This window comes from Vicugna pacos, unplaced genomic scaffold, assembly GCF_048564905.1.
Source record: "Vicugna pacos unplaced genomic scaffold, VicPac4 scaffold_20, whole genome shotgun sequence".
Classification (NCBI taxonomy): domain Eukaryota; kingdom Metazoa; phylum Chordata; class Mammalia; order Artiodactyla; family Camelidae; genus Vicugna; species Vicugna pacos.
The window spans coordinates 85192602-85205745 of NW_027328741.1; positions in this window are offsets into that span (position 1 = coordinate 85192602).

The following is a 13144-nucleotide window of genomic DNA, read 5'->3' on the forward strand; positions in this document are numbered from 1 at the left end:
AATTTAGAATATAGAATGAAGAACACAGAGTATAGAATATAGAATACGGAATACTGAATATACAGTTTAGAATATAGAATGTAGAACACACAATATAGAATATAGAATACGAAATGCAGAATATAGAATACAGAACATAGAAAATAGAACACAGAATATAGAATATGGAAAACAGAATACAAAACCCAGAATTGAAAACATGGAATGCAGAACACAGAATGAAAAATATAGAATAAAGAATACTGAATATAAATTTAGAAAAAGGAATGTAGAACACAAAACTTAGAATAAAGAATACTGAATATACAATTTAGAATATAGAATGTAGAACACAGAATATAGAATATAGAATAGAGAATATAAAACCCAGAATTTATAACATGGAATGAAGAACACAGAATTTAGAATATAGAATAGAGAATACTGAATATAGAATTTAGAATTTAGAATGTAGAACACAGAATATAGAATAGACACTACGGAATGCAGAATATAGAATATACAATATAGAAGGATGAACACAAAATATAGAATATAGAATAGACAATAGAGAACCCAGAATTTAGAACATGGAATGTAGAACACAGAATTTACAATATAAAATACAGAATACTGAATATCAAATTTAGAATATAGAATGTAGAACACAGAATATGGAATGTAGAATACAGAATGCAGAATATTGAATACATAATATAGAATGTAGAACACAGAATTTAGAATATGGAACACAGAATAGAGAACCCAGAAATTAGACATGGAATGCAGAACACAGAATTTGGGATATAAAATACAGAATACTGAATATAGAATTTAGAACATAGAATAGATAATATAGAATATAGAATCCAGAATTTAGAACATGAAATGCCGAACACAGAATTTAGAATATAGAATACAGAATACTTAATATAGAATCTAGTATATAGAATGCGGAATATAAAATTAGAATAAAGAATACAGAATACTGAATAAAGAATTTAGAATATAGAATGTAGAACACAGAATTTAGAATATAGGGTAAAGAATACAGAATATTGAATTAAGAATATAGAATGTACAACACAGAATATAGAATAGAGAATAGAGAATATAGAACCCAGAAAATAGAACTTGGAATATAGAACACAGAATTTAAAATATAGAATACAGAATACTGAATATAGAATTTAGAATACAGAACGCAGAACACAGAATATAGAATATAGAATATGGAATGCAGAATATAGACTACGGAATATAAAATTTGAATACAGAATATACAATATGGAAAACAGAATACAGAACCCAGAATTTAGAAAATGGAATTCAGGACACAGAATTTAGAATATAGAATAATGAATACTGAATATAGAATTTTGAATATAGAATGTAGAACACATAATTTAGAATATAGAATAAAGAATACTGAATATCGAATTAAGAATATAGAATGTAGAACACAGAATATTGAATAGAGAATATAAAAGACATAATTTAGAACATGGAATGCATAACACAGAATTTAGAATATAGAATACAGAATTCTGAATATCGAATTAAGAATATAGAATGTAGAACACAGAATATAGAATATAGGATACGGAATATAGAATATAGAATACAGAAAATAGAATGTAGAACACAAAATATAGAATATGGAAAACAGAATACAGAACCCAGAATTTAGAATATGGAATGCAGAACACAGAATTTAGAGTATATAATACCGAACACTGAATATAAAATTTAGAATATGGAATGTAGAACACAGAATATGGAATGTAGTATACGGAAGGCAGAATATTGAATACAGAATATCGAATGTAGAACACAAAATTTAGAATATGGAAAACAGAACATAGAATCCAGAATTTAGAAAATGGAATGCAAAACACAAAATTTAGAATATAGAATACAGATTACAGAATATAGAATTTAGAATATAGAATGTAGAACACAGAATTTAGAATATAGAATACAGAATACTAAATATAGGATTTAGAATATGCAATGTAGAACCCAGAATACAGAATATAGAATACGGAATGCAGAATATATAATACAGAATATAAAATGTAGAACACAGTATATAGAATATAGAATAGAGTATATAGGACCCGAAATTTAGAACATGGAATGCAGAACACTGAATATAGAATACAGAATATTGAATATACAATTTAGTATATAGAATGTATAACACAGAATATAGAATATAGACTACGGAATGGAGAATATAGAAGGTAGAATATAGAATGAAGTACACAAATTATAGAATATAGATTAGAGAATATAGAACACAGAAATTAGAACACGAAATTCAGAACACAAAATTTAGAATATAGAATAAAGTATACTGAATATACAATTTAGAATATAGAATGTAGAACAAAGAATATAGAATATAAAATACGGAATGCAGAATACAGTATGCAGAAAATAGAATGTAGAACACAGAATATAGAATATTGAATAGAGTATATGGAACCCACAATTGAGAACATGGAATGCAGAACACAGAATTTAAAATATAGAATAACGAATACTGAATATAGAATTTGGAATATAAAATGTAGAACACAGAATATGGATTACGGCATGCAAAATATACAATAAAGAATATAGAAGGCAGAACACAAATTATACAATTTGGAAAACAGAATACAGAACCCAGAATTTAGAACATGGAATGCAGAGCACAAAATTTAGAATATAGTATACAGAATACTGACTACAGAATTTAGAATATAGAATGCATAACACATAATTTAGAATATAGAAAGTAAATACTGAATAAAGAATTTATAAATAGGAATTCAGAACAAAAATATAGAATATAGAATACAGAATATTGAATATACAATTTAGAATATAGAATGTATAACACAGAATATAAAAAAAAGAATACGGAAAGCAGTATATAGAATACAGAATATTGAATATAGAACACAGAATATAGAATATGGAAAACAGAATACAAAACAAAGAAATGAGGACATGGAATGCTGAACACAGAATGTAGAATATAGAATACAGAATACTGAATATAAAATTTAGAATGCACAATGTAGAACACAGAATATAGAACATAGAATACAGAATGTAGAATATACAATACAGAATATAGAATTTTGAACAGAGAATATAGAAATAGGAAAACAGAATAAAGAACACAGAATTTATATCATGGAATGCAGAGCACAGAATTTAAAATATAGAATACAGAATACTGAATATAAAATTAAGAATATAGAATGTAGAACACAATATATGGAATGTAGAATACGGAATGCAGAATATTGAATACAGAATATAGAATATAGAACACAGAATTTAGAATATGGAAAACAGAATATAGAACCCAGAATATAGAACATGGAATGCAGAACACAGAATTTAACATTTAGAATACAGAATACTGAATATAGAATTTAGAATATAGAACGTAGAACCCAGAATACAGAATATAGAATAAAGAATGCAGAATACAGAATACACAATATAGAATGTATAACACAGAATATAGAATATTTAATAGAGTATATGGAACACATAATTGAGAACATGGAATGCAGAACACAGAATTTAGAATATAGAACACGGATATCTGAATATAGAATTTAGAATATAGAATGTAGAACACAGAATTTAGAATATAGAATACAGAATACTGAATATAGAATTTAGAATACAGAATGTAGAACACAGAATATAGAATATAGAATACAGAATATAGAAACCAAAATTTAGAACATGGAATGCAGAACACAGAATTTAAAATATAGAATACCGAATACTGAATATAGAATATGAATATACAATATACAACACAGAATTTAGAATATACAATAGAGTATATAGAACCCAATATTTAAAACATGGAATGCAGAACACAGAATTTAGAATATAGAATACAGAATACACAATATATAATTATGAATATAGAATGTAGAACACAGAATAGAGAATATAGAATAGAGAATATAGAACCCAGTATTTAGAACATGGAATGTAGAAAACAGAATTAAATTATAGAATACAGAATACTGAATATAGAATTTAGAATGCACAGTGTAGAACACAGAATATAGAACATAGAATACAGAATGTAGAATATACAATACAGAAATTAGAATTTTGAACAGAGAATATAGAAATAGGAAAACAGAATTAAGAACCCAGAATTTAGAACATGGAATGCAGAGCACAGAATTTAAAATATAGAATACAGAATACTGAATATAAAATTAAGAATATAGAATGTAGAACACAAAATATGGAATGTAGAATACGGAATGCAGAATATTGAATACAGAATATAGAATATAGAACACAGAATTTAGAATATGGAAAACACAATACAAAAAAAAGAATTGAAAACATGGAATGCACAACACAGAACTAAGAATATAGAATACAGAATACTGAATATAGAGTTTAGAACATTCAATGTAGAACAGAGAATTTAGAATATAGATTAAAACATACTGAATATAGAATTTAGAATATACAATGTAGAACACAGAATATAGAATATAGAATACGGAATGCAGTATATAGTATATAGAATATAGAATATAGAATGATGAACACAAAATATAGAATATAGAATAGAGAATATAGAACCCAGAATTTAGAACATGGAATGTAGAACACAGAATTTACAATATAAAATACAGAATACTGAATATCAAATTTAGAATATAGAATATAGAACACAGAATATGGAATGTAGAATACAGAATGCAGAATATTGATTACAGAATATAGAATGTAGAACACAGAATTTAGAATATGGAACACAGAATAGAGAACCCAGAAATTAGACACGGAATGCAGAACACAGAATTTGGAATATAAAATACAGAATACTGAATATAGAATTTAGAATACAGAATAGATAATATAGAATATAGAATCCAGAATTTGGAACATGGAATTCCGAACACAGAATTTAGAATATAGAATACAGAATACAGAATACTGAATATAGAATTTAGAACATAGAATTCGGAACATATAATTTAGAATATAGAATAGAGAATACTTAATAAAGAATCAAGTATATAGAATGCGGAACATAGAAATTAGAATAAAGAATACAGAATACTGAATAAAGAATTTAGAATATAGAATGTAGAACACAGAATTTAGAATATAGAGTAAAGAATACAGAATATTGAATTAAGAATATAGAATGTGGAACACAGAATATAGAATACAGAATAGAGAATATAGAACCCAGAATTTAGAACTTGGAATATAGAACACAGAATTTAGAATATAGAATACAGAATACTGAATATAGAATTTAGAATAGAGAACGCAGAACACAGAATATAGAATATAGAATACGGAATGCAGAATATAGAATACAGAATATAAAATTTGAATACAGAATATAGAATATGGAAAACAGAATACAGAACCCAGAATTTAGAAAATGGAATGCAGAACACAGAATTTAGAATATAGAATACAGAATACAGAATATAGAATTTAGAACATTAAATGCAGAACACAGAATTTAGAATATAGAATACAGAAAACTGAATATAGAATTTAGAATATAGAATGTAGAACACAGAATATACAATAGAGAATAGAGAATATAGAACCATGGATTTAGAACATGGAATGCCGAACGCAGAATTTAGAATATAGAATACAAAATATTGAATATAGAATTTAAAATATACAATGAAGAACACAGAGTATAGAATATAGAATACGGAATACTGAATGTACAATTTAGAATATAGAATGTAGAACACAGAATATAGACTATAGAATACGGAATGCAGAATATAGAATACAGAACAGAGAATGTAGAACACAGAATATAGAATATGGAAAACACAATACAAAACCAAGAATTGAAAACATGGAATGCACAACACAGAACAAACAATATAGAATACAGAATACTGAATATAGAGTTTAGAACATTCAATGTAGAACAGAGAATTTAGAATATAGATTAAAACATACTGAATATAGAATTTAGAATATAGAATGTAGAACACAGAATATAGAATATAGAATACGGAATGCAGTATATAGTATATAGAATATAGAATATAGAATGATGAACACAAAATATAGAATATAGAATAGAGAACCCAGAATTTAGAACATGGAATGTAGAACACAGAATTTAGAATACAGAATACAGAATACTTAATATAAAATTTAGAATATACAATGAAGAACACAGAATAGAGAATAGAGAATACGGGGTGCAGAATATAGAACACAGAATATAGCATGTAGAACACAGAATATAGAATATTGACTAGAGTATATAGAAACAAAAATTTACAACATAGAATGTAGAACACCGAATTTAGAATATAGAATACAGAATACTGAATATAGAATTTAGAATATAGAATATAGAAAACAGAATATAGAATACGGCATGCAGAAAATTCAATACAGATTATCGAACGTAGAACACAGAATATAGAATATGGAAAACAGAATACAGAAAACAGATTTAGAACATGGAATTCAGAACACATAATTTAGAATATAGAATAAAGAATACTGAATATAGAATTTTGAATATAGAATGTAGAACACATAATTTAGAATATAGAATAAAGAATACTAAATATAGTATTTAGAATATAGAATGTAGAACACAGAATATTGAATAGAGAATATAGAATACAGAATTTACAACATGGAATGCATAACACAGAACATAGAATATAGAATACAGAATTCTGAATATCGAACTAAGTATATAGAATGTAGAACACAGAATATAGAATATAGGATACGGAATATAGAATATAGAATACAGAAAATAGAATGTATAACACAAAATATAGAATAAGGTAAACAGAATACAGAACCCAGAATTTTGAATATGGAATGCAGAACACAGAATTTAGAGTATATAATACCGAATACTGAATATAAAATTTAGAATTTGGAATGTAGAACACAGAATATGGAATGCAGTATACGGAAGGCAGAATATTGAATACAGAATATTGAATGTAGAACAAAGAATTTAGAATATGGAAAACAGAACATAGAATCCAGAATTTAGAAAATGGAATGCAGAACACAAAATTTAGAATATAGAATACAGATTACTGAATATAGAATTTAGAATATAGAATGTAGAACACAGAATTTAGAACATAGAATACAGAATAATGAATATAGGATTTAGAATATACAATATAGAACCCAGAATACAGAATATAGATTACGGAATGTAGAATATATAATACAGAATATAAAATGTAGAACACAGTATATAGAATATAGAATAGAGTATATAGGAACCGAAATTTAGAACATGGATGCAGAACACTGAATTTAGAATATAGAATACAGAATACTGAATATACAATTTAGTATATAGAATATATAACACAGAATATAGAATATAGGCTACGGAATGGAGAATACAGAAAATAGAATATAGAATGAAGTACACAAAATATAGAATATAGAATAGAGAATATAGAACACAGAACTTAGAACACGAAATTCAGAACACAGAATTTAGAATATAGAATTAAGTATACTGTATATACAAATTTGAATATAGAATGTAGAACAAAGAATATAAAATATACAATACGGAATGCAGAATACAGTATACAGAATATAGAATGTAGAAGACAGAATATAGAATATTGAATAGAGTATCTGGAACCCATAATTGAGAACATGGAATGCAGAACACAGAATTTAGAATATAGAACACCGATTTCTGAATATAGAATTTAGAATATAGAATGTAGAACACAGAATATACAATAGAGAATAGAGAATATAGAACCATGGATTTAGAACATGGAATGCAGAACGCAGAATTTAGAATATAGAATAAAAAATATTGAATATAGAATTTAGAATATAGAATGAAGAACACAGAGTATAGAATATAGAATACGGAATACTGAATGTACAATTTAGAATATAGAATGTAGAACACAGAATATAGACTATAGAATACGGAATGCTGAATATAGAATACAGAACAGAGAATGTAGAACACAGAATATAGAATATGGAAAACACAATACAAAACCAAGATTTGAAAACATGGAATGCACAACACAGAACTGAGAATATAGAATACAGAATACTGAATATACAGTTTAGAACATTCAATGTAGAACAGAGAATTTAGAATATAGATAAAAACATACTGAATATAGAATGTATAACACAGAATATAGAATATAGAATATGGAATGCAGTATATAGTATATAGAATATAGAATATAGAATGATGAACACAAAATATAGAATATAGAATAGAGAATATAGAACCCAGAATTTAGAACATGGAATATAGAACACAGAATTTAGAATACAAAATACAGAATACTTAATATAAAATTTAGAATATACAATGAAGAACACAGAATAGAGAATAGAGAATACGGGATGCAGAATATAGAACACAGAATATAGCATGTAGAACACAGAATATAGAATACTGATTAGAGTATATAGAAACCAAAATTTACAACATAGAATGTAGAACACAGAATTTAGAATATAGAATACAGAATACTGAATATAGCATTTAGAATATAGTATGTAGAACACAGAATATAGAATACGGCATGCAGAAAATTCAATACAGATTATCGAACGTAGAACACAGAATATAGAATATGGAAAACAGAATACAGAAAACATATTTAGAACATGGAATTCAGAACACAGAATTTAGGATATAGAATAAAGAATACTGAATATAGAATTTTGAATATAGAATGTAGAACACAGAATATTGAATAGAGAATATAGAAGACAGAATTTTGAACATGGAATGCATAACACAGAATTTAGAATATAGAATACAGAATTCTGAATATCGAACCAAGATTATAGAATATAGAACACAGAATATAGAATATAGGATACGGAATATAGAATATAGAATACAGAAAATAGAATGTATAAAACAAAATAAAGAATAAGGAAAACAGAATACAGAACCCAGAATTTAGAATATGGAATGCAGAACACAGAATTTAGAGTATATAATACGGAATACTGAATATAAAATTTAGAATATGGAATGTAGAACACAGAATATGAAATGTAGTATACGGAAGGCAGAATATTGAATACAGAATATTGAATGTAGAACAAAGAATTTAGAATATGGAAAACAGAACATAGAATCCAGAATTTAGAAATGGAATGCAGAACACAAAATTTAGAATATAGAATACAGATTACTGAATATAGAATTTAGAATATAGAATGTAGAACACAGAATTTAGAATATAGAATACAGAATAATGAATATAGGATTTAGAATATACAATGTAGAACCCAGAATACAGAATATAGAATACGGAATGCAGAATATATAATACAGAAAATAAAATGTAGAACACAGTATATAGAATATAGAATAGAGTATATAGGACCCGAAATTTAGAACATGGAATGCAGAACACTGAATTTAGAATATAGAATACAGAATACTGAATATACAATTTAGTATATAGAATGTATAACACAGAATATAGAACATAGGCTTCGGAATGGAGAATATAGAAGGTAGAATATAGAATGAAGTACACAAAATATAGAATATAGAATAGAGAATTTAGAACACAGAACTTAGAACACGAAATTCAGAACACAGAATTTAGAATATAGAATAAAGTATACTGAATATACAATTTAGAATATAGAATGTAGAACAAAGAATTTAGAATATACAATACGGAATGCAGAATACAGTATACAGAATATAGAATGTAGAACACAGAATATAGAATATTGAATAGAGTATATGGAACCCATAATTGAGAACATGGAATGCAGAACACAGAATTTAGAATATAGAACACCGATTTCTTAATATATAATTTAGAATATAGAATGTAGAACACAGAATTTAGAATATAGAATACAGAATACTGAATATAGAATATAGAATATAGAATGTAGAACACAGAATATAGAATGTAGAGTACAGAATATAGAAAAGAAAATTTAGAACATGGAATTCAGAACACAGAATTTAGAATATAGAATAGAGAATACTGAATATAGACTTTAGAATTTAGAATGTAGAACACTGAATATAGAATATAGACTACGGAATGCAGAATATAGAATATACAATATAGAATTATGAACACAAAATATAGAATATAGAATAGACAATATAGAACCCAGAATATAGAATATGGCATGTAGAACACAGAATTTACAATATAAAATACAGAATACTGAATATCAAATTTAGAATATAGAATATAGAACACAGAATATGGAATGTAGAATACAGAATGCAGAATATTGATTACAGAATATAGAATGTAGAACACAGAATTTAGAATATGGAACACAGAATAGAGAACCCAGAAATTAGACATGGAATGCAGAACACAGAATTTGGAATATAAAATACAGAATACTGAATATAGAATTTAGAATATAGAATAGATAATATAGAATATAGAATCCAGAATTTGGAACATGGAATTCCGAACACAGAATTTAGAATATAGAATACAGAATACTGAATATAGAATTTAGAACATAGAATTCGGAACATTGAATTTAGAATATAGAATACAGAATACTTAATATAGAATCTAGTATATAGAATGCGGAACATAGAAATTAGAATAAAGAATACAGAATACTGAATAAAGAATTTAGAATATAGAATGTAGAACACAGAATTTAGAATATAGAGTAAAGAATACAGAATATTGAATTAAGAATACAGAATGTGGAACACAGAATTTAGAATAGAGAATAGAGAATATAGAACCCAGAATTTAGATCTTGGAATATAGAACACAGAATTTAGAATATAGAATACAGAATGCAGAGTATAGAATACAGAATACAGAACGCAGAACACAGAATATAGAATATAGAATACGGAATGCAGAATATAGAATACAGAATATAAAATTTTAATACAGAATATAGAATATGGAAAAAAGAATACAGAACCCAGAATTTAGAACATTGAATGCAGAACACAGAATTTAGAATATAGAATACAGAAAACTGAATATTGAATTTAGAATATAGAATGTAGAACACAGAATATACAATAGAGAATAGAGTATATAGAACCATGGATTTAGAACATGGAATGCAGAACGAAGACTTTAGAGTATAGAATACAAAATATTGAATATAGAATTTAGAATATAGAATGAAGAACAAAGAGTATAGAATATAGAATACGGAATACTGAATGTACAATTTAGAATATAGAATGTAGAACACAGAATATAGACTATAGAATACGGAATGCAGAATATACAATACAGAACAGAGAATGTAGAACACAGAATATAGAATATGGAAAACACAATACAAAACCAAGAATTGAAAACATGAAATGCACAACACAGAACTAAGAATATAGAATACAGAATACTGAATATAGAGTTTAGAACATACAATGTAGAACAGAGAATTTAGAATATAGATTAAAACATACTGAATATAGAATGTAGAACACAGAATATAGAATATAGAATACGGAATGCAGTATATAGTATATAGAATATAGAATATAGAATGATGAACACAAAATATAGAATATAGAATAGAGAATATAGAACCCAGAATTTAGAACATGGAATGTAGAACACAGAATTTAGAATACAATATACGGAATACTTAATATATAATTTAGAATATACAATGAAGAACACAGAATAGAGAATAGAAAATACGGGGTGTAGAATTTAGAACACAGAATATAGCATGTAGAACACAGAATATAGAATACTGATTAGAGTATATAGAAACAAAAATTTACAACATAGAATGTAGAACACAGAATTTAGAATATAGAATACTGAATACTGAATATAGAATTTAGAATATAGAATGTAGAACACAGAATATAGGATACGGCATGCAGAAAATTCAATACAGATTATCGAACGTAGAACACAGAATATAGAATATGGAAAACAGAATACAGAAAACAGATTTAGAACATGGAATTCAGAACACAGAATTTAAAATATAGAATAAAGAATACTGAATATAGAATTTTGAATATAGAATGTAGAACACAGAATATTGAATAGAGAATATAGAAGACAGAATTTAGAACATGGAATGCATAACACAGAATTTAGAATATAGAATACAGAATTCTGAATATAGAAGTAAGAATATAGAATGTAGAACACAGAATATAGAATATAGGATACGGAATATAGAATATAGGATACAGAAAATAGAATGTAGAACACAAAATATAGAATAAGGAAAACAGAATACAGAACCCAGAATTTAGAATGTGGAATGCAGAACACAGAATTTAGAGTATATAATACGGAATACTGAATATAAAATTTAGAATATGCAATGTAGAGCACAGAATATGGAATGTAGTATACGGAAGGCAGAATATTGAATACAGAATATTGAATGTAGAACACAGAATTTAGAATATGGAAAACAGAACGTAGAATCCAGAATTTAGAAAATGGAATGCAGAACACAAAATTTAGAATATAGAATACAGATTACTGAATATAAAATTTAGAATATAGAATGTAGAACACAGAATTTAGAATATAGAATACAGAATAATGAATATAGGATTTAGAATATACAATGTAGAACCCAGAATACAGAATATAGAATACGGAATGCAGAATATATAATACAGAATATAAAATGTAGAACACAGTATATAGAATATAGAATAGAGTATATAGGACCCGAAATTTAGAACATGGAATGCAGAACACTGAATTTAGAATATAGAATACAGAATACTGAATATACAATTTAGTATATAGAATGTATAACACAGAATATAGAACATAGGCTTCGGAATGGAGAATATAGAAGGTAGAATATAGAATGAAGTACACAAAATATAGAATATAGAATAGAGAATATAGAACACAGAACTTAGAACACGAAATTCAGAACACAGAATTTAGAATATAGAATAAAGTATACTGAATATACAATTTAGAATATAGAATGTAGAACAAAGAATTTAGAATATACAATACGGAATGCAGAATACAGTATACAGAATATAGAATGTAGAACACAGAATATAGAATATTGAATAGAGTATATGGAACCCATAATTGAGAACATGGAATGCAGAACACAGAATTTAGAATATAGAACACCGATTTCTTAATATATA